General features: G+C 37.3%; 2 pseudogenes across 1 annotated transcript; one reads left to right on the top strand and one right to left on the bottom strand.

The window, feature by feature from the left end:
- Positions 1 to 1,749: 1,749 nt before the first annotated feature.
- LOC143612853 (vacuolar iron transporter homolog 1 pseudogene) lies at positions 1,750 to 2,707 on the top strand (annotated as a pseudogene).
- On the bottom strand, positions 2,487 to 10,650 carry LOC143612854 (phosphatidylserine decarboxylase proenzyme 2-like; annotated as a pseudogene). Its single transcript, XR_013150009.1, has 20 exons — positions 10,471 to 10,650; positions 10,301 to 10,380; positions 9,476 to 9,504; positions 9,311 to 9,366; positions 9,137 to 9,205; positions 8,973 to 9,065; positions 8,848 to 8,898; positions 8,678 to 8,761; positions 8,488 to 8,579; positions 7,835 to 7,990; positions 7,549 to 7,745; positions 7,382 to 7,482; positions 7,230 to 7,277; positions 4,004 to 4,150; positions 3,813 to 3,902; positions 3,653 to 3,727; positions 3,459 to 3,551; positions 3,269 to 3,353; positions 3,116 to 3,166; positions 2,487 to 3,038 (listed from the first exon to the last, which is right to left on the bottom strand). The product of XR_013150009.1 is annotated as a phosphatidylserine decarboxylase proenzyme 2-like (transcript).
- Between the last annotated feature and the right edge of the window lie 12,757 nt (positions 10,651 to 23,407).

The raw sequence follows: 23,407 nt of genomic DNA, 5'->3' as shown, positions 1-23,407 counted from the left end.
AAATGGTTCTCAAAGTTCTCAATTTGCAAAGGGTTCTCTTAGGATCCTTACCCTATATATATATATATATATATATATATATAATAGTTTTCATAGTGTATTTGTTATTTTCTATTTTTAGTTAGTTAATCATTTAAAATCAATCAAAACAATAAAATTATTAATCGGCTAAGACTCGGTAGAGAATTATCATAGAAAGCCAATCCAAGTCTTTGGTTCGATATCCGAAAGTAATTTACCGTGCTACTACTCGCTCGGTGTACTTGCCATAGTGTGAAGTGTGGTTTAAGACTTCAGTTGTTTTTTAATAATTAAGTATATCACACGTCATCTATAGGAAAAATAATGGTAATAGGTTTTTTAGAGAAGGATTCGAGCCAAACATCGACCCAAAATCTTATTTCAGCCTGCTTCCTAAGATCCCTTTGATATACACCGCAGGTTCAGATTGTATTATATATATGAAGTTCGATTTTGCAATTGTGATCCAGATGCCTAAAAAACATTCTTTTTTGGAATTTTGGAACCGCTCCACAAGATCTAGGGGTTTAATGTGTTAAACCTTAGACAAGTGAATAAAGAATACCAAACACGATTTTGCATAAAATATTTATGCGACTCTTTTCATTAACAAGGAATAAGAACAAAATACTTTCTACTAACTTAAAAATACAATTTTTAATGGGTTTATATAACACCCACAATTTTAATCATACTCAAACTAGGAAACATAATCAAACTAAACTTCTAATTTATTTAATAATAAATAAAAGATAATTATAGCACCAAGTTATTCAACTTTGGATCTCCAACAAACCACCCGAGATCTTCCATACCATCCTTACACTTTTCGTACGTATTAGTCATTCGAGTCCTTCAAGTTAGTATTGCTCCAAGTTTTACACAATGAATTGCATTTAACTTCGCCCCATAATCCATTATCCTCCATCCCTAAACGCCAGCACCAACATTTTAAGATTAGTCGATTACTTGTATCTTTTAACGATTTAATTCCCATACCACCCCATTCCTTCGGTGCTACAATCTTCTCCCATGCCACCCAATTGATCGCCTTCCCAAAAGAAACATCTTAACCTTCCCAAGTTTTTTAATACCTTGACCGGTGCTACTCCAAGGTCGAAACACCGATTTAATCATATTCAATCTACCCCCAATAGAATATATAGTGACTTAACCTTCCAAATAGATAATTTATCTTCAAAAGCAATTGGCAAACATATTCATGTTCGCACTAACTGGAAAATCCAAACACGTTTTTGTTCGATAGAACCCAATTATTATATGATAACTGACTAAATTAATAATAGTCGAGGAGCTATTACTAGTTTATGATTTTTCAATGTGAAACAAAACTATTATTAGGTAACACTCCTTTAATGTGAGCAACTGATGTTCCACTAGAATTATAATAATTTCCCTTTGTTTATGGAGGTAGTGAAATCCTTCGTGTGGATTCCACACTTCTTATATTAAATAACTCTTTGTGTTCTACTTTACTGTGGAGTGCACACGCCTTTGGATTTTTATATGTTTATGCATGCACGTCGGCATTAAACAAAAAATAAATACTTGGCCAAAAGAATGATTATAATCTTATACAAACAATCATATGCTTGTACAAACGTGTATTTTTATAATAGTGTGTATTTCTTTTTAACGACGTTTGAAACCACCCCCAATACCTGAGCGAACCTTTCTGAGACGAGATGTCAACAGTCCATATGATTTTGACGCTCCGGACTTGAAAAGACTTCAGTACTTCTAGAGATTAAGAGTTTTACATGAGCTCTATAATAAACATATTACTACTTTTCTTTCCTAAGTGCAAGTTCCACCATCAAAGGCACAATGTGCCTTTAGTGTTATCTTATTGTTTTGTATCAACCAAAATTATGTGATTAGTGGTTGCGCCCTAAACTTTCGCTTGTCGTTCATCTTTATAAATATCCACTAGGGAGAACCCTAATTTCCTCAAGCAAGCTAACATTTTCTCTCTTAATCCCTTTGTTCCTTGTACGAACACTCGTTCTCATCTCTAACCTTCATGGCAACTATTCAAAATGCTTTATCTATTTCAATTCCTGAAAACCAATCTGATTCAAAACAATGCCAACTGTCTCCAGACGAGGACTTCGACTACTCACAAAGGGGACAATGGCTACGCGCAGCTGTGTTGGGAGCCAATGACGGTTTAGTTACTGTTGCATCTCTCATAATGGGTGTTGGAGCTGTGAAACAAGATGCAAAAGCCATGATTCTTTCAGGATTTGCTGGTCTAGTTGCGGGTGCATGCAGTATGGCAATAGGAGAGTTTGTTTCGGTGTACACTCAACTAGACATAGAAGTCGCCCAAATGATGAGAGAAAATAGAATGGCAGAAGATCAAGATGAAAAAGAGAGAGAACAGCTTCCCAATCCTATGCAAGCGGCCCTAGCATCGGCTCTAGCCTTTTCCCTAGGAGCAATTGTTCCTCTACTTGCGGCTTCGTTCATAGGTGATCATAAGGTGAGGATGGGAGTGGTGGTGGCAGCGGTGAGCTTGGCTCTAGTGATTTTTGGATGGATTGGGTCTGTTCTCGGAGGTACCCCTGTGGTGAAGCCGTGTGTTAGGGTTCTGTTTGGAGGGTTGATGGCTATGGCCATAACTTTTGGACTAACCAAGCTCATCGGAACTAGTGTACTTTAACTTGTCTTTCTATTTTACTGGATTATGTAATAAAATGTTTGCCTTTCCTTTTTTTGTGTAAGCACTGTACAATAAGCAATAATGTAATAAAATATATATTCCTAATGATGATTACTTATGTAGCAAGTACCATGACAGTAGAACTAGAGTCATAAATTTTCATTCTTCATATACACGATTATCAAGACCCTAACACGCACCTGTTAATATCTAGTGATGAAAGTTCTTCACGTTTCTTAACGGAAACCCCTAACTGCATTCCAACAGAAACAAGTGTCTTCAGAGATCTCGCGCTGTTAGCCAAAAGGTCCTCATCTAGTGCTATTGAGTCCTGCAATATTATTGACAGTATTAATAAAGATAATGTGTCATAAGAGAATAAATATAAACAAACGTGTAGAAACTAACCTTTTCAAACACACAAATGACCGTGCTTCCACCAAAAGAGAAATAACCAAACTGTAATATTAATGAAGAAAACATATAGAATAAATACATAAAATGAAAGAATATGTGAAGACGGCGTTAACTATTAAATGATTAACAATGATGTTTTTTAACCTCGTCTCCTTTCTGCACAGTCTCCCGGCTTTTTAGTAAATGTGATGCTGCAGACCATTGTTGCTCCAACTGCCACAAATGCCACCTGAACTCGTGTTTTAAATAAGGTTAAATTGGTTAACAGCTGTATTAACAATTAGTTAATAGTTAACTACACCCGAAATTGGTTAGCCACTGCTTTTGAACAAACCTTGCCAAAATCTGCAGTTGATATTATCGCTACAGCCCGTTTGTTCTCCGTGAAAACATTGCAATACTTGCTATTCACAGCAATAGGATTAACCTAAAATTAATCAAAAGTCAAAACCGAAAAAAAAAATATTAAGTGGATCGAAAAGGAAAAACAATATGTGGTTACATAATATCATTTGACAGTGTGCATACCGTATATAAGGATCCAGGAATATCAACAATTTGCTCCACAGTTCCAGATACTGGAAAATGGAAGCGATGGTAGTCCTGCCATGGTTTGTACAAATTAACATTTTAAAAATTATTTTTACAAGTACCCAAACAGAAAGTCAAAGAATAGTCAACCGTTTACCTGTGGTGCCAATCGAAATATCACTAGTGTTCCGTCAATGAAAGCGTTAGAGCATGGACCCAAAAGACCTTGGATTGAAAACTTTTTACCCTACAAGTTACAACGAAACACAAAGTTCACAAAAGCATTCAAAGATGATTATTATTATTATTATTATTATTATTATTGTGATAATATTGTTTAAGCAATACCTTGATCCAGAATCTAAGACTTTCTTCAGCTGTTCGAAACGCCATTACACGGGAATCAGCAGCACAGACCGCCACACCATCATGCCCCTCACAGGCAATTGGTCGTGCTCCAGGTTTCAACTCTCTTATAAAAAATTCATTAAAAGTCTGCATAAATATCACTAAATGTTTAATTAAAATATTTATGTTGATAGTAAAATGGGTATAAGTTGTGGTACTCGGGGTCTAATGGAGCTAGATGGAGTTAGGAATGGAGTGGGGTTTCTAGTGGCTAAGGAACTACACACTAGTGTGGTGGAGGTGATTAGGCATAATGACAGGATTATGGTGTTGAGATTAGTACTAGGAGAGAAAGTAGTGGCAGTAGTCTGCGCTTACGCGCCTCATGTAGGCTTAGGGGATCAGGAAAAGAGAGAATTTTGGGATTGCCTAGACGCGGTGGTGGGGGGCATACCTAGGGGTGAAAGGATTTGTATAGGAGGTGATTTTAATGGACACATTGGTAAGGCTAATGATGGTTTTCAAGCCGTACATGGGGGTTTCGGTTTTGGTGATAGGAACGAGACCGGAACAGATCTCCTAGAGTTTGCGGTGGCCCATGACCTAGGTATTATAAATTCTTATTTTAGAAAAATAGATTCTCATTTGATCACTTTTAGCAGTGGCGGTCGCGACACGCAGATTGACTACCTTTTGATGAGGCAAGAAGACCGACGTTGGTGGAAGGACTGCAAAGTCATACCTGGGGAGATAGTTGTGGCTCAACATCGACTGCTGGTGACAGATATAGGCTTCAGAAATAAGCTGACTGTTCGGGAGAAGAAAGGTACACCAAGAATTCGATGGGGAAATTTGAAGGACGAAAATCTCTTACTGAAAGGATAAATTAATACCGCAGACGCGAGCTAGACTAAATGGGGACTCAACTCATATATGGGAAGATATGACGACAAAGATCATTCAAATAGCAAAGGAGACTCTCGGGGTCACAACAGGAAATACAGGTGGGCATAAGGAGTCTTGGTGGTAGAATGAGGCCGTACAAGACAAGATAAGGGACAAACAAGGATGCTTTAGGGAGCTTATGAGGTGCACGGATGAGGAGGAGCGAGTGGAATTGTGGGAGATCTACAAAACGGCCAAGAGAGAGGCAAAGAAGGCAGTGGCGGAAGCAAAGAACGCAGCCTACAAACGGATGTATGAGGGATGTATGAACGTTTAGAAACAAAAGAGGGGGAACATGCTATATTTAGGATTGCCAAATCCAGGGAGCGTAGAAGGCAAGATCTAGGGTCTGTGAAGTTCATAAAGGATACAGATGGGCATGTATTGGTTAAGAAGCAGGACATCAAGCTAAGATGGTAAAGCTACTTCCACAATCTTTTTATCAATAGGAGAGCTTACCAAGAAGAACATGACAACACAACCGTCCAACGACAACAGAATAACTGCTATTGCCGATGGATCACACGAGAAGAGGTACAGACGACACTTAGGAGGATGGGAAGGGCTAAGACGGTTGGCCCAGACAACATACCTATCGAGGTGTGGAAGTATCTGGGGGAGGAAGGAGTCATATGGTTAACTACTCTATTCAACATTATCCTCAAGTCTGGTAAGATGCCAGACCAGTGGAGGAGCAGCGCCGTAGTTCCTATTTATAAGAACAAAGGAGACGCCCAATGCTGTGATAACTACCGAGGAATCAAACTTCTAAGCCATATTATGAAGCTATGGGAAAGAGTGATTGAGGTTAGACTTAGACGGGAAACTCAGGTTACGGTGAACCAATTTGGCTTTATGTCGGGGCGTTCCACCACAGAGGCAATACACCTTTTAAGAAGATTGATGGAAAAGTATAGGGAGAAGAAGCGTGACCTGCATATGGTGTTTATTGACCTAGAAAAGGCCTATGACAGTGTGCCACGACAGGTGCTTTGAGAGTGCTTGGAGGGTAGAGGAGTACCAAGGAAATACATAGAGATAATTATGGATATGTATACCAGGAGCGCAACATGTGTCCGTGCGCCAGTGGGGGGATACTGATTTCTTCCCAGTAGAGGTAGGTCTTCACCAGGGGTCAGCGCTGAGTCCGTTTCTTTTTGCAGTAGTCTTGGATGAGTTGTCAAAGTCGATCCAGGGGACGCTTCCGTGGTGCATGATGTTCGCAGACGATATTGTTACTTGCTGAGAGAAAACAAGATCTAAACATGAGGCTTGAGGAGTGGCGAACAACCTTAGAGACAAAAGGTTTAAGGATTAGTCGCTCTAAGACGGAGTACCTCCACTGTGATTTTGGTGTGGGGAATGACAACGAGGATGTGCAGATCTCCATTGATGGGGAATTAGACAGTGATGTGACCCATCGAGTTCAGGTAGGATGGTGTAGATGGAAAGCAGCCACAGGTATATTGTGCGACAAGAGTTTCCCAACTAAACTAAAGGGAAAATTTTATAGGGTTGCGGTTAGACCTGCAATGCTATATGGAACGGATTGCTGGTCCATCAAGAAGGCACAAGTGTGGAAGATGGAAGTAGCAGAAATGAGAATGCTACGTTGGATGTGTGGGCACACAAGGTTAGACCAAATAAGAAACGTTGTGTTTCGGGAGAGATTAGGGGTGGCGAACATAGCAGACAAGGTAAGAGAGTGGAGATTGCGAAGGTTTGGACATGTGAAGAGAAGACAGACGACGAATCCTGTTAGATCTGTAGAAAACATTACTATAGAAGGGAGGAGGGGTAGAGGATGACCTAAATTGACGTGGGATGAGAGGATTAAACATGATTTGATAGACTTAAACCTTTCCGAGGACATGGTTGAAGATAGGAACTCTTGGAGAAGTAGAATTAAGGTTAAGGATTTTTAGGAAGAAAGGAATTCCTTAGGACTTCTATTTACCTTATTTTGGCCACATATGTATTATTATTATTATCATTCTTCCCGTATATATAATATTAGTATATTCTTTCCATATATATATATATATATATTATTATTATTACTACTGTTGAATTTGGATTTCCTCTGTATTGTTTTATATTTATCTACTTTAGAGCTGAGGGTCTCTCTAGAAGCCACCTCTTTATCCCTTTTGGATAGAGGTACGGTGTGCCTACATCCCATCCTCTCCAGACCCTACCTATAGCTTTGCTGTTGGTGGGACTTTACTGGGTATGATTGATTGATTGATATGTTGATAGTAAAATAAGGTAAGTGACTTGCCTTGAAATGATCCAGAGGGTACTTCACTTGAGCCAAATTGATTTGATCCTAAAACATAAACAATCAGTTAAATCATAAACATAAAACAGCAATTAAACAAATTTGATAAAATATATATATATATATATATATATATATATATATCTACTTGCTTTGAAAAATTCAAGAAATGCCGGTATGTCTTTAGCAGATTCAACTGAATTCATTTTCTTTCCTTGCTTTTCTGATAAGCTCTGCAATATCTCTTTTGCTCCTGCACCACATTAATTATATTACATAAAATATATATTAAAAATACTAAATTAAGTAAATAAATTACCTTTGTCCATAATGCCAAGGCCTAATTTGGATTGATAAATCGCTCGCATTGATAAAATAATCTTTCCATCAATTATCTCCTCAACAAGTCTCTTTTTAACACGGTCAAAAACCACAATATGTGAAGCGCTTGAACCCGAGTTCAAGCCTACATCATAGGATGAAACGTGCGCCCATTCGGATAATTTAAACATCCACCTTTAAAACCAATGCCAAGATTCATTATTATAATAAAATAACTGTTTATAAAAATATTGATTAATAATTGATAGTGAAAATAGTCTCACCCGTATGAAGCCTGTTTATCGGTTGAAAATCCGCCAGTCATGACCTGGTTTCCGGTGCCTTGTTCAAAACATAGTGACATGTGAATCAGTGAATTTAACTTATCAGAAATTTTAAGAAGCTCCCCGCAAATAGGACAACAGTTAATAAGTGGCTCCCTGCATTAAGTGTAAAAATATTAGCATGATTTGAAGCGGAAGAGCGTGCACGAAATTGAAATAACCGACATAACCGAACTGAAATAACGAATCCGATTAAAAAACAGACAGTTTGGTTTAAGTTTTTTTAAACCGATTTTTCATTCAGTTTCGGTTTTGCTATAACCAAAAACAGAACCAAAAAAAACAATTTTAAGTCATTTATAAGAAATTAATAAACGGCGTGGCACAAAAATTTTAGGTCTAAATGTGTTATAGTCAGTTACTTATTAATTAACAAGAAAGATGAATAGGTCTAACGTTTCAGGCCCAAATTCATTATATTGGGCTATTTTATTCCGCCCAAATTTTCAATCCCAAATGGTAAACAGAACCCATTGTAAAAACCGAAACCAGACCGTTTTAAATAAAAAACAAAAACCGGATATTCGGTTTTTGGTTCAGTTTGAGCCCGTAATTGACCCACACCAACCCATGCGCATCAGATGAGGAAATACTTTTCTTGTTGTAGAGCAAGAAGTATTGCCAACTCATCCATGCTAACAACACCATCTCCATTTTCATCAGCTGCTTTAAAGAGCTCTTCTTTCTAGTAAAAAATATTTGAAGTTAATTGCAAATAAAGTCAAACTATATGACAGAATTGTGAAAATAGTCAAACAAACATTTATCCTATTTAGTTCAAACCTTTGTTGCTGCCAGTTTATTGCCAAATGCATCTATTAGTTCACAGAACTCAGATAATGACAATTTCCCATCACCATTATAATCCTAAAAAACTTGCAAAAAATCACAGTATTAAAAAAATTATTGAACTTGTTGTTCAACTATAGGATAAAAGATGATGCCGGGCATACAACTATAGACAAGATACGTCTTGCAAAACTTTTCTCGGTTTCAATTGGATCCTGCAAATAAAAACATTTAAATGTTTAATTTGGAAATGAAATGAAATGAATATATGTATTCGTTTAAAACTCACCTCGACAGTACATGAAATAGATATCTTGCCAACCGCTACATTAGATGATGATGGATCAAATAACTCGAACACCTCGGTCTTAGATTCTGAAACCTGCTAAACATAAATATATTAGAATATAGAAAGAACTATGTACAGTAAAAAAAAACTAAGAAAAATCTTACTCGACTGAGGAATTAAAAAAGATCAACCTCACAATAGCCAATGAGGTTGTTCTTTGAGATTCTGTTGGTCTATGTCACATAAAAGTTATAATATTTAGTTAGAATAAATCAAGTAGATAAAAACATAAAACATTAATAATAATTCAAAAGGTAATATCAATATTTGTTAAAAACCTCAAAAACTGATACTTTCGCGATGTGAGCCCCATTTTCTCCAAAACAAACTTTTTCTCCTAAACATATACAGCTTGTCACGTGATACAAAGATGTAGGACCGATAAATTTTATCAAGTACAACTGACATTAAAAAAAATTGAAACATTAAGAAGAAAGATTCACTCACTGAGTTCCAGACAGGTTTGTTGGTCCTGCACATTATGCAAAAGAATCTAATCTTAAAAGACATAACAATTATGAAAGTAAACAAAATATTTCCAATATTTACACACAAATTAAGATCATCTAATCTCAATGATTCCTTATGTTGGTGACAAGAAAAAGATGTGGTTTGTGGAGACTTGGGCTCGGTTTGAGCCCGGTTTACTTAAAGACATGTTTTGGGTTTAATGAAGATCGTCTTATCAAAGACACCGGAGGTCTTTACTCTTTAGACCGGTCGTATATCTCTTTATTAGGGTCCGCTTATGTTTTCTTGTTCCCTAAGCTATGACAAGAGTACAAAGCATAAAGCAGTAAGACAGAGTGCTGTGGGCGTTAAAACCACCGGCACCAAAGCCATGTCACCATTAAACACAGCAACGCACCAGTGAAAAGGGGCGCCATCTATGAAAGCGTTACCCCATTAACGCCTTTGAGGGAATTTTGAGGTGGGGTCCATCCCATTTCAACCAATCACATTTTTTTTCTTTTAAAAAAAATTAGTTAAACAACCAAGTGATACTTAAAGGACGGGTTAGTTAAAGCACACTGCCCACGTGGCAGACAATTATGTACTTTTAAGTTAAACCAAAACATATATCCTAATAAATTCTTGGTTGCAGCCTATGGACGTCGGTCAACTTAGACCGAACCACGTAAACTGTGTCCCGTGTTCATTTATTTTCCACCGTTTGATTTTCATTTTGACACATTTAAGTTCTATCCATCACAATATAAACCCCCAAAATAGAAAACCCTAAGCAACAAGAGTCTTAAGACCTTAACTGATCAGAAACCCGAGTGTGAAACGTCTGTTCTCCGATCGAAACACACGCAAGCCACTTATCCTTAACCTTCATCTCCGCCTGTATAGAAAAATAATAATAATATTATTATTATCTAAAATCACAATATACTATTATACTAGCATTGAAGTAAACAATCAAAAGCCTTACACTAATGAGAGTAACCAACGCGATACCAACAAAATCATCGTGACTGTTAACTGTGACATTGTGGGAAGACGTTGGGCGATGGAGTTTGTGCTTGATTCGGTGGTAGTACGACGGCGGTGGGTTCGGATTTGGTGAGTCATCGGACGAGGTGGGTTTGGAAGTTGCATGTCCCATTGTTGTTGGCTGGTGAATTGTATAAAAAAAATTGACAACTTTTTGGATACTGAAAAGTTGAAGAGGGATCAGACAAAGAAGATAATATTGGAAAGTCCAAAATGTGATCTGGGTCATGGAAAGAGTTGACGTTTCTCGTCCACGCGGAATTGCTGTCGTCATATGAAGTAGCATGTGGTGTTTGGACAATTGGACATGTAGAGAATCCTTATTGGATGTTAATATCTTAAGTATTAATAACTAATAAAATATTAGGATCATTTGTATAAGTCATAATTCATTTTGTAACTTATAATTTCGGAAATTCTTTCCCAACCTTTAATTTTTATTAACACCTTGTAACTTAAAGCATTCCCACCCATCTCCGTAATTATGTGAGAGGAATTGGTAAATTATAGGATGAAGTTTTGAATGGTTATGAGTGTAAATTATAGGGTGAAGAGAGAAATGTAGTGATTTTTTGTAAATTTGGGGAAACAAAGTTTGTCCATATTTATTTTTTAATTTTTGTTGAATTGGTTGTGAGTAAATGAGGGAGAAAACTGTAATGATAAAAGTATAAAAATATTATTTAATTAAACAGAAAAGAGAAATGTAATGTTTTTTAGTGTAACTACATGGATGGAGATGGGGGACGGGCTTTGAATGATCTTATAAGTTATAGGGGCATTTACGTATTTCCTCTTCTCAAGATCCGTTATTACACATTTTCCTAACCTAAAAAAATCAATTACACAAAAAATTTGATTGGATTCGTAATCTTAGGAGGAACAATAATGTTCAATTGTTATGCGGGCAAGAGTCCCAACTGTTCAACCCGTTGGATATTCCTTTCAGCTCCGTGTGGGGTAACTCCCCTTTCGTCTCTGAGGCGGTTGAGGCTTGTGGCAGATCTAGAGGCTTGTTTTGTATGTGGGATCCCGCTTCTTTTAATTGTATGCAGGTGGAAAAGGATACCAATTTTATGCTAATTTCTGGTATGTGGGCGGGGTTAGATGCTCGCATAAATTTTGTAAATGTGTACGGTTCAAGATCTTCGGCTGAGAGGAAGGTGTTGTGGTCTAAGCTTCTTTCCTTGAAATCGGCTCATTCAGGTTGGTGGGTCTTTCTTGGTGACTTTAACGAGACCTGTGTGAAGGAAGATAGATTGCATGTGTCGGGTTGTGATTCGGATATAGTAGAATTTAACAATTCCATTTTGGCAGCGGGGGTTATCCGAGTATAACATGAGCGGTCATAGGTTTACCTGGAAGAGCGATGACGGGTGTCACTTGAGTAAAATTGATCGGATCCTTGTGTGCGAGAACTTTCTTGTCAAGTGGTCGATGGGCTAGGTCACTGCGTTACCGAGGGACTTCTCAGACCACATGCCGTTACTTTTCTCAGCTAAAGAGCAACGGTATGGCCCGATTCTGTTTAAGTTTTTTAATTCTTGGTTGTCTCATGACGGTTTAGAGAATAGTTTAGTGCGTTCGTGGTCTAGCGGTAGACCATATGGTTTTAAAGAGCTCAATCTAATGAGAAAGCTTAAGTCTCTTGAATGGGATATAAAGGGTTGGGGGTCTAGGATCAAAGATGTTGAGGAAGAGGAATTGACTCTGTTAAAAGGTATCGTTGGTAATTTAGAGATACGCGATGAGAACTTGGGAATCTCTAATGAATATAGGGCTCTTAGGGTTGAGTCTAAAAAGAAAATATCTGAAATAAATTTGAGAAAGAACTTAGATCTTCGTCAGAAGGCCAAGGTTAGATGGGACGTGGAGGATGACGAGGATAGCAGCTTCTTTAATGGTTTTCTTAATGGAAGTAATAAAAGATCTATGATTTTTGGTATCTCTATTAGTGTTAACTGGGAGAGCGATCCGGATTTGGTTAAAGAAGGTATTTTCTCCTTTTTTTGCTTATAAATTTGATGAGTAGGTATATGCGAGACCGAGCAACAATTTTATTAGATTACCGGTTAAGGAAAGCCTTTGGCTTGAAAGGCCTTTTTCCATGGAAGAGGTGAAAGATGCGGTATGGGCTTGCGGTAATGATAAATCTCCAAGCCCTGATAAGTTTACACTCAAATTTATTAAATATTTCTGGGAGGTTATGGGAAAAGATTTTTTTGATTTTGTGAAAGAGTTTGAAAGGATTGGTTTCTTAGAAAACGTGTATAACTCCTCTTTCATCTCTCTTATCCCAAAGAAAAAGGATCCCATTGCTATAAGTGATTATCGTCCCATTAATTTGATTGGATGTATGTCTAAAGTAATTTCCAAGTTGCTAGCAATTCGTATAAGTAAAGTGATCCCTTTAATTGTCGGGGTGGAACAAACTGCTTATGTCAAAGGCATAAATATATTTGACGGTCATCTAAGTGTTAATGAGGTAATTTCATGGACCACAAAATGTCACAAAAAATGTTTATTGTTTAAAGTTGACTTTGACAAAGCATTTGACTCTATAAACTGGGTGTACCTCGACTCTATTTTGGAGCAACAAGGGTTCGAGTACTGATGTGTGGGTAAAAGAATGTGTTTATAGTGTTTAATATCGTGTATTTTACATATTTATATGTATCAAACACGGTTACTTTGATTGGTTTTATGATTGTAGGTGCTTGGAGCTTAAAGGAACTAATCGGGAGTTTAAATATGTGTTTTGGCAGCTTTTAGATGGAGCAGAAGGAACGTGAGTGCAATACAAGGGAGATAGATGAAATTTGGTCAAATCAGAGTTGGCGTACCATACGCCAAAATCAGCATATGACAGAAATTTTGGAGTATGGCTTTGTCATAGTTAGCGTACCGTACGGTAGACTTGGCGTATCATACGCCAAGTGATGGCCTGATGCGAAAAATTTTGAAAATTTCACTATAAAAGCCATATGTTTTAGGGTTTTGGGGGAGACCTTTTGCTAGCCGTTTTTGGGTTTTCTAAGGCTGATTTTGGACCTCCCTAATCATCCGAATAACCTATCTAATCATGTTTCCTTCAACCGAATCAAGATTTGAAGCTGCTATCTCCATGAGGCAAGGCTAAACCACTGTATTCACTTTAGGATAGGGTTTTGTGTAAACTAAATTTGATCAGATTGTATGTTTTGAATGATTATGAACTTGATTGAATGTCTTTAATCTTGTTTTACATTAGAATTAATTGTTTAACCAGTTTATGATTTTGATTATCAAATTTTGCATCACTTTTCTGGTTGTGTTCATCACATGTAGGGTTTTCACTTATGTCATTGAACCAATAATCGTTAGTCATTTCTTACAATTGATTTTCGTACATTAAATTGGTAATTAGGCAAACCGGGGTTCAGTTGTGTCAACAATTCGGTTAGAGTATCTTTTGTCCTTACAACCCAACTGTTAGGTTTAGTAATTACTGTGCAATTAATCTTATGAATATGTGATTAGTTGGTTATCACATTAGCTGAGCCTGAAGCAAATCATTTTCTCATTATTGTTTACAGTTCACTTAAAGTAATCGTGTTTTACTTGGATCATCTTTTATAAATCGCTTGACATCGTTTATCCACCTAGTTAATTAATTAATAATGATGAACTTTACTTGCACTTTCCACTGATTCCCTGTGGAGACGACCTTACTTACACATACTTGTTATTGGTATTTAAGCTTCATAAATACTTGTTTTTTATTAGAGCACGACATCTACGTCAAAATGGCGCCGTTGCCGGGAAATCAACGCGCAAAGTGCTAGTTTAGCTTAGTTTTTAATTTTTGTTTTTCTATTATTTCTTCATTGATTTTACACGGGGTGTTAGTGTGTTTGTCTGTGTAGATAACTCGATAAGTTGATGCATACACGATATCCCCGTGAGAAAGAGTCGTTTCAGTTTGATCTAGAAATCAAGAAAACAGCAAGACGAAACCAAGCAGCTCGTAGGCCCAAACTAAACCAAATACCTGAAGTCATAACACCAAAAGCAGAAACCATGAGTACCCGAAACAGAAGAGTTCCGAATGTTTACCAACCAAATAACCAAGAACAACCAGTTCCACAAAACCAAAACGTTAACCGTGACAGAAACCACAATCTGTTCAACCAAGGAGATGTCAACTGTAACCCCAGGAGGTAGTTTAACATGGATGACAACTTGTCAATCAGATCCACCCAGTAAACTGTAAAAGACACGCTGATTTTATATTGGAAAAACCCGAAATTAATCGTGCCCGTGCACGAGTGGAAAATTGGCAGACAGGGGATGATTTCGGTTTCGATTATGAGGATGAGGAAGAGTTTAGAGATGAACATGAGGGGTCAGTATCAGCAACAAGATCTCCGTTATGACCAAGAAGTTAGACAGAATCATCTAGAAAATCAGAGAGCTCGAGCACCAAGACGGCCACCAAACCGTGAACAGCCGTATTATGATTTCGATGACGGAGTCCCAAGAGCATTTGTCCCACCACCAGTCAGGGGAGTTCAAAGCCATTTCATCCCACAAGTGACTACGAATCCCTACCAATCATTATTCCGGTCAGACGTGGAAGTACTTTTTCAGTGAGGCAGAACAGTTTGACAGGGTTACTTGCGTTTCATGGAAAGGCTACAGAAGAACCATACCTACACTTGAGTGATTTCAACTTGATATGTGCACTCATCTCAAGTCAAGGTTTTACTGCGGAAGAAGTGAAGATGGTGGTCTTCCAGTTCAGTTTGAAAGATGCAACGAAACAATGGTTTTTATCGTTGCCATCGGCAAGTATCTTCACTTGGGGGGATTTGGCGCAACAGTTTTTAGATGAGTATTATACGCCGTAGAGAACCACCGAGGCTCGCAACAACATTAGAAATTTTCAGCAAATCATCGGCGAAACCTTTTACGAAGCATTCTAAAGGTTTAAACGATTGTCTGCATCATGGAATCGTCTTATGGGAATTGATAAAGGCATTCCACAATAGTCTCTCAAATGATGATGCTCGTGATCTCCAAGCTACCATGAATGGATCTTTTCTTGCAAACGATGAGAATGTGGATTGGGGGCATTTGGAGAGACATGCAAATAATTTGAAAAGACAAGCACAGTCAAACAGGATGGAAAAAAGAGCGGTAGTAAAAGCAGTAGAAAGTCATGGGTCAGATGACAGAATGTATAGTCTAGAAAAGAATATGGATAGGTTGTTGGTTTCATTTGTACAAGGAGCGGGGAATTCGGGAAAAAAATATCCGGTATGTGAAGGTTGTGGTAAGTTAGGGCACGAGGTTGCGAGTTGTGGGGTTGTGCAAGATGAAGAAATTGAGAAAGAGGAGGTCAACTATGTGCAGGGTGAAAGGAAATACAACAATATGAGTTCAAATACTTATCATTCGGGCCTCAGGACTCATCCCAACTTCAGTTATGGAAACCTGAACACGCAGCAGAACAAGAATTTTTAGGGTAGTTCTCAGAAGACAGGTTATCAATCGAACCAAAAACACTATGGGAATAGTTTAGGTAGTGGTCAGAGTGGGTACAATCATAGAGATTCTGGGGGTTACAATAAAGGTTATCAAAAGAGTTATCAGCGGGGGCAATGAAGTTCCTCGAATAACAAAAAAGAGTCTATGAAAGATGTATGGATTTTTTGAAGGAGATAAAGAGAGATCAAGAAGCTTAAACTAAGGCAGTAAATCAAATGAAGGCAGATCAAGAGACTCAGAATAAGGCATTTAATAATAGGTTGGAGCTTCAAGAGAAGGCAAATGCTGCAAGAGATAAACAGGTAAGTCAACTGGCAGAAGAAATGGCAAGCCTAAAGCATCCAGACTACCAAGTGACACCTTGAAGAATCCGAGCCATCAAAGTAGTAGTTCCTCAAACTCCAAAAACGCACACGTCAGTGCCATCACAATCGATGATAATGTGGAGAATGACACGGTTGAAGAATTTGAAACAGGGGCACCACTCATCCCTACTCAGATTGGTAAGTTCAATACCACCAAGGCACTTGTTGATTATGGTGCGAGTGTGAGTGTTTTACTGGGGAGTGTGTATGACCGGTTTAACTTCGGACCTTTACAAGAGGTTGACACCACCTTGGTGTTAGCTGATTTCACTCGAAGACGGCCACGCGGGAAGTTGGTTAGTGTTGCGGTAAAGGTTGGTGATTTTTACTATCCTGAAGACTTTCTTGTTCTTGATTATGCACCAACAGAGAAGGAAGAAGAACCCCGAGTGATATTGGGGAGACCGTTTTTGGCGACATCAAATGCTCAGATTAACTGGCGAGACGGAACAGTTTGCATGACCTTTGGTAACCGTAAGTTAATTTTAAGTATATTTTCAAACTCATATGATTATTCTTTTGAAAATAAATATTCTAGGTCATGTGCTACTAATGGTTTTCTTCCTCGTACGTGTGAGGATGACACCAAAAAGGAGAAAAGTGTTGCTTTTGACAGGTCTAAGCGTGAACAAGAGAAGGAAGATCTAAATGCAATAGATGTAAAAAGTGGAGCAACAGTATGATTAACAAACAACACTAAAATGATGATGGAAGTGGTGGTCGATGAGGAAAAGGATGGACCAAACAAGAAGAAACCGCCAAAAGAAGGAGAAGGAGAAGGTAAAGAAATCACCCGGATTCGAGAATGAACAAAGGAGGTTGGCATGCTCTGGGCCTAGGTGGGAGGCATTAGAGCTACCATTGTATTGGAGAAGTAAGAAGAATGAGGTGGAGGAAGGTAAGCACTCCATTAGACCACCATAACCGCCAAATCAGGTAACGGTCTAGCTGAAGACCTTAACAAAAACATAGCGCTGATCGGGAGACAACCCGGATTTTATTTTCAATTTGTATTTTATTTTATGTTTTGTCATTTGTTTAACCGTTTTATTTCAAGCGTACCATTGTAGCAAAAGTCAAGTGTGGGGATGCCACACATGGAAAAGTCAGAGTTTGCAATGTTTCGGTAAAGAATCATCTTGACATGAGTTGCAGCTACCCAAGGTGCTTTCATGTTCCTTTTGCTATGGTTAATTCAGGTACGTGTATATTTTTGTTGTATTAGAACTTTGTGGGTGTAGTTTGCTATAAACCCTCACGAGACCTCACTCGTCCACCCGGGCTACCGGGGGGTTTAAAGGGCTTGTTACATACGCTAAATGCAATCGTGATTCCTACGAAAGTGAGTTAGGTCTTTTAACAATTTTACTAGTTTAACAAATTTAATTATGAAATGTTTTTAACTTGGCTTGGTAATTAAAATTAACGGTTTTGCAAACGGTTAAAAGACATATCCTAACAGTTGTGAGAAGCGTGCTTCTACACGTGTGAGAGTTTGCAGATTCTATTAGTGAACTGAGGAGCCGGGTTCGTTGAGTGCAAGCACGAGTATATTTGAGTGGCTTATTTTTCTTATCAAGTGATTTCGTTTTCATAATTTTTTGTTTTATTAGTTCTATTGTTCAAAGTGTAATTGTATATTGTATAAAGTGTTATGACTAGGGGTGTTCAAAAGTATCTGAATCCGAATCCGTATCCGAAACATCCAAAAATCCGTATCCGAAATATCCGAAATTTCGGATATCCGAATCCCGGATACCCGAAAATTCGGATTCGGATTCGGATAGTAATTCTGGGAATTTTCGATAGTTCGGATATCCTAACTATCCGAAATATTAAATTTAATATTTATTAATTATATTTTATATTAAATATTGTATTGCATTTTGAAACTTTATTCCTTTATGTTCAATCCAAAGTTCAAACAACGTGCAGGGCTTCCACTCACATTTTAACATTCTAAAACCTAAAACCCAAACAATCCTTTACTCCTCGTCGCGACAGTGATGTTCGCTTTCTTCTCCTCTCCGGTGGTTATTCACTCGTTCTCCTCTCCGATGTTCTCCAATCTGCTCGGCTATCGCCTCCAGATCCATTGTTCTCTGGTTCTCTTTGGTGGTCGCACTCCTCCCTCAAGTGGCGGTCGTCCGATTATCCGACAGTGGTGGTCCAGATCTAGTTACTTTGTTACTTTTCTAGATCTGTTTCTAAGGTGTTCACATTTCGGATATCCGTTTGACTATCCTAACGGATATCCGAAATTTCGGATATCTGAAATTTCGGATACGGATTCGGATAGTGAATACCACTATCCGAAAGGTCCGGATATCCGAAGTTCGGATATCTGAAACTTCAGATATCCGGTTTTGAACACCCCTAGTTAGGACCATCACATTAATCCCGATTTTAAAATTTATAATCAGTCAATTTTAACCTCGTCCTCAATAATATATTTTTTTTATTGCTAAATTTTTAGCATTGAGGACAATGTCAACCTCAAGTGTGGGGATTGGGGTAAAAGTTATGCCTTGATTGTGGGCAAAAGCCATAATTGTAAATAATTAAGTGTTATTATTAATGCCAAGTAGAGGTCTTTGGTCATAGTCAGTTTTTAAGCTTCTCGAAAGTCTTCCCATTCAAATGTTTTTCAAAAAAAGGAAAATTAAAATGGACCGTATAGATGGGGATAACGAGTCATGAGGACGGGTACACATGTTTCATGTCGGCAGCCTAATTCCTCTGGTACATGTGTGATATTTGCCTTATATATAATACACATATAATATATAGTATATACACATGTCATATGAGTGCCATTATAGAGAATAACCAGTATCTCCATGATATCTAGAACTTGGTTGTCTCATGTATTTCGAGATCTTAATACCACCACCTGTATAGAGCAATAGGACTGTAGAAACCCACATATAATGGCCTTTACATGAAAAAATAAAATAATACTCCCTACCCTACATTTTCCCTTAGGAGGCAAGTTTGTGCATTTTCCCTTTCGTTGGTTTAACCGCATTACAAGCCGTGTTAGCCTTGGCCTTTTGTTTTAACCCCGCGGATGAAAACTCGGTATGTTAGAGTTGTATATAAGTTGTTTGTCGAGCATAGTACACAATGTACGTATGTCTCGGGTCAATTGTTTTTCTATATTGATGTTAGTGTTTGTAAAAAAAAGGAAAAAAATAAATGAAAAAAGAAAAAAAAAGAATGAAAAAAAATGAAAAATCAAAGAAAAACTCAAAAAGAGTTAATGTTTGAGTCAGTATCGTTTGTAAATAATAGTTAGTGAGTTGTTTGTTTGTTGAATAAATTGGTTTTCACCCACCATATGTCACAAAATAAATTCACTTCCGCTGTAACATTCGGCACTTTTCAAACCCGAAATCCCGACCCATTTTAAATTTTCGGTTTTTATTCTATTTAAATATATATATATATTTCAAATTTCTTAATGTATTTTTTATTGGATTCGTTTAACCGACCCGTTTTATCAGTTCAATATATTTGTTTATGAAAGTATTCAATTTATATCATGTTCAATGATTTATAGTTCATATCCGTTTACTCGATATTCGTGTTGTTCAATTAACGAATCTTCGAGCCTTAAAAGTTTATAAATTAATCAATCTCCAAACTATCGGGTATAAAATATAAACAATCTAAAGATATTAAATTATATCAAGTTTTAATCAAGTATGTACGGTTATAAAGTTAAAGGGTTAAAAATTAATAAGGTTTAAAAACCGTTTACAAATATTTAAGAAGTTCAGGGATTGAAGTGAAACATTTGCATTTAAATTATATTATAATATTAATAAAAATACCCTAGCCCCCTCCCCCCGGGTCCCTTTCCCCATTGATTTTCCGGCGACACCCTCCGGCCGGCGACGAACAACTTCCGGCAGCCCTTAAAACACTTCAAAACGCCAAATTAACTCAATTTTAATGTTTTAATACCGTTGCACCATAACCTTAATGATTAATCAAGCCCCATTATGCGTAATAACAAACTACAACGTTCGTAATCATCCTTAAACCGTCGGATAATAATAAAAATTTCATTAACGCGTATTAATTATCCAAGAATCAATTACAACTACAAATAGCATCCTAATCATCTTCTAAACGCTACAGACATAAAATCACACAAATAAACTCGCGAATATTATCAATTTGTTCTTATAATTTCGGTTCCGGCCAACTCGTCGTTCAACCTCTTTTCGGCATCATTTGAGGTAAATGTTAGGTTGATTTTAGTGTTTTGATCTGTCTAACAAAACCCCCAACCTAAATCAATCAAACCTTGAATGAATTCGGAGAATTGAAAATCTTGGGTTTTGGTGAAGAAGATGAAGATTGAGTTTTCTGTTTATATTTAATTGTTTTCCATCTTTATCAACAAATTAGTTTGGTCCAGTGGTTGGGTATTCTTTGTATGGTCATGGTGTAACATCCCGTTTTCTAGTTTCGGTTAATAAACCAAAGTATGAGTTATTATGAGTCGGGCTAGTGTCGGGTTAAATGGAATTGGGTTTGAGGAAAAGAGGAAAGACCATGGGCTAAGCCCATGATCCATAAATATATAAACCTTAATTACCCATTTATTCTCATTTCACACATATTCCATACACCACCAAAACACACACTTAAGCTCTCTCTCTCTCTAGCCGAAACATAGAAGAAGATCCGATCCCGATCCAAGGTATGATAGTATGATATTGTATGAGCTTAAACCCGTTCGATATAATCACAAAACGACGAGCCAACACCGTTACATCGTTAAAGTCACGAGATTCGGGTGGAATCGGGTATAAACCGAACCTAACGATGAAAAACGGTGAAAATACGTTTTTTCCGGTGAGTTTTGCGGTATTCCGGCAATGGCGGCGCCGGAATAGTTATGTACGAGGTTAAAGTGTCAGAGAATGTTTCTGACATTCTCTGACCTAACCCTAATTCGCTAGCGGAAAAAATAACGAACTAGCATGTAGTTCGTTAAGGAGATAAGGACGAACTAGCTCATTCCTTAAGGCCATTCATTAAGAGAGGGATGAATGAACCCCATTCGTTATAGGGTTCATTCGTTGACCAAATCAGTTCGTCTTAGAGGTCAATTAGATATGTAGATCAGTTCGCTAAATGGGTTAATTCGCTACAATAGTCAGTTCGTTATGGGGGCTAATTCGTTAAGAATCCCCATTCGTTGAGAACGGAATAACGAACTGGATGTTTGATAAATGACAGAACAGCCCCTGGCCTATAAAAGAATGATATAATTACACGTTAACCCTTGAACTTTTAAGTTAGTAAATTAATTAATGATTTAAAATGTTAATGGAAAATGTGATAAGACGGTTAATATATATAATTAATGATTTAAAACGTTAACCCTTGAACTTTTAGGTCAGCTCGACCCCAGCCAAGGGGCTCTGCCCCTTGGACCCTGCTAGGGGATGCCGCCCCTAGACCCCGCTGCCAGGGGCGCTGCACCCCGACCCCCATTCGTTCAGGGTTATAATTAGACTAGAAACGTGATATGGGTAGTGATAGTTAATTGATACGTGTAATTGTTAAACAGTTAGTCGTGCACAGCTAAAGAAGGGAATAACTATTAACGGTGAACCTAACATAGTTCACGTGAGTTTGTGGGGCTGTGTGCATACTCGATGTGATAGTTAATAAACTTACCATAGGTGTTATGTGTATGCCTTGTATGATTTATGCATGATGATTGCTTGACGGTGTGTGAACGATATTCGGATATTGCACGTGCCGTCAGGTGGTAGTTAAAGGTATGATTGATATGTGTGATGTATGAATGATGTATGTATGAATATATATGATGTATGAACAATGTATGTATGATATGTTGATGGTACGTGGACGCTCTTCGGAGATTGCACATATTGTCAAGGAAAGTACGTAAAGGACAAGTATGTTATAATAGTATCGGCGAATGAAGGGAACCGACCCTAATAGTATCGGCGAATGAAGGGAACCGACCCTAATATTATCGGCGAACGTAGGGAACCGACCCTAATAGTATCGGCGGAGGTTATAGAGCGGAATGCTCTTTAAAACGTATATGTATGAATAAAGTATGTAAGTAAGTACGAAAGAAAGAATGAAAGTACGTATTTAAGTAAGTGTGTAAGAAGATATGAAGGTATGTACCTCCGAGTGCATATGCTAATATGTGAATGTATTGTATGTCGCCTGATGGACTAGAACTCACTCAGCGTAGCTGACTTTTAGTATGCACGCAGGTGAGTAGAATGAGGCAACTTGCTTGAGGGGAAGCACATGGCATGGATTTGAAGACACTGGCATCTCAATGAAGTGTTATGTTATGATGTTTTTATAAGACAATGTTTTAAGTTTAAAAGATTTGAATGTTCGTTAAAGACAAGAATGATGGATATGTAATATATTGGTTGAAGTTTATTATTTCCGCGAAAGTTTTAATTAACTCTGATATTTAGAACTGTGTTTATTAGTAAATCCAACACTAAAGTAGGGCTACCGGTAACGGGGCCTTACACATGGAGATCCGGGTTCGAATCCAGGTCACAACAGATCCTTCTATATATTTTTTAAACTGTTTTATTAATTATAATAAACCAAATATATATTTACAAAATCATACAAAATAAATAAAATTAGTTTAATAGTTAAACAAAAGATGTTTTGATTTCCTTTAACAATTTTCGTTCAAGAATCAACTTTTACAAACCCAAACCGCTCGTTAAAACTCGTAAAATAATTATATAGATAATATATATATAAAATGTCGTTGTAACTTTATAATAAAATCGGTGACGACAAATTCCGTAAACATTAATATCAATTTTGTAAGTAATATTATAATAATAAGTCATAAAACCCGTTAACTTAAATATTAATATACTTAGAAATGTGTAAAAAAATACTTATAAGTAAAAACGTATGAACTATAAAACCGACATTTTA

This window comes from Bidens hawaiensis, unplaced genomic scaffold (assembly GCF_021521415.1).
Source record: "Bidens hawaiensis isolate Kalapana, Puna unplaced genomic scaffold, B.hawaiensis_p1.1 tig00035847_1, whole genome shotgun sequence".
In the NCBI taxonomy this organism is placed as follows: Eukaryota; Viridiplantae; Streptophyta; class Magnoliopsida; order Asterales; family Asteraceae; genus Bidens; species Bidens hawaiensis.
This window is presented reverse-complemented; position numbering and strand designations above follow the sequence as displayed.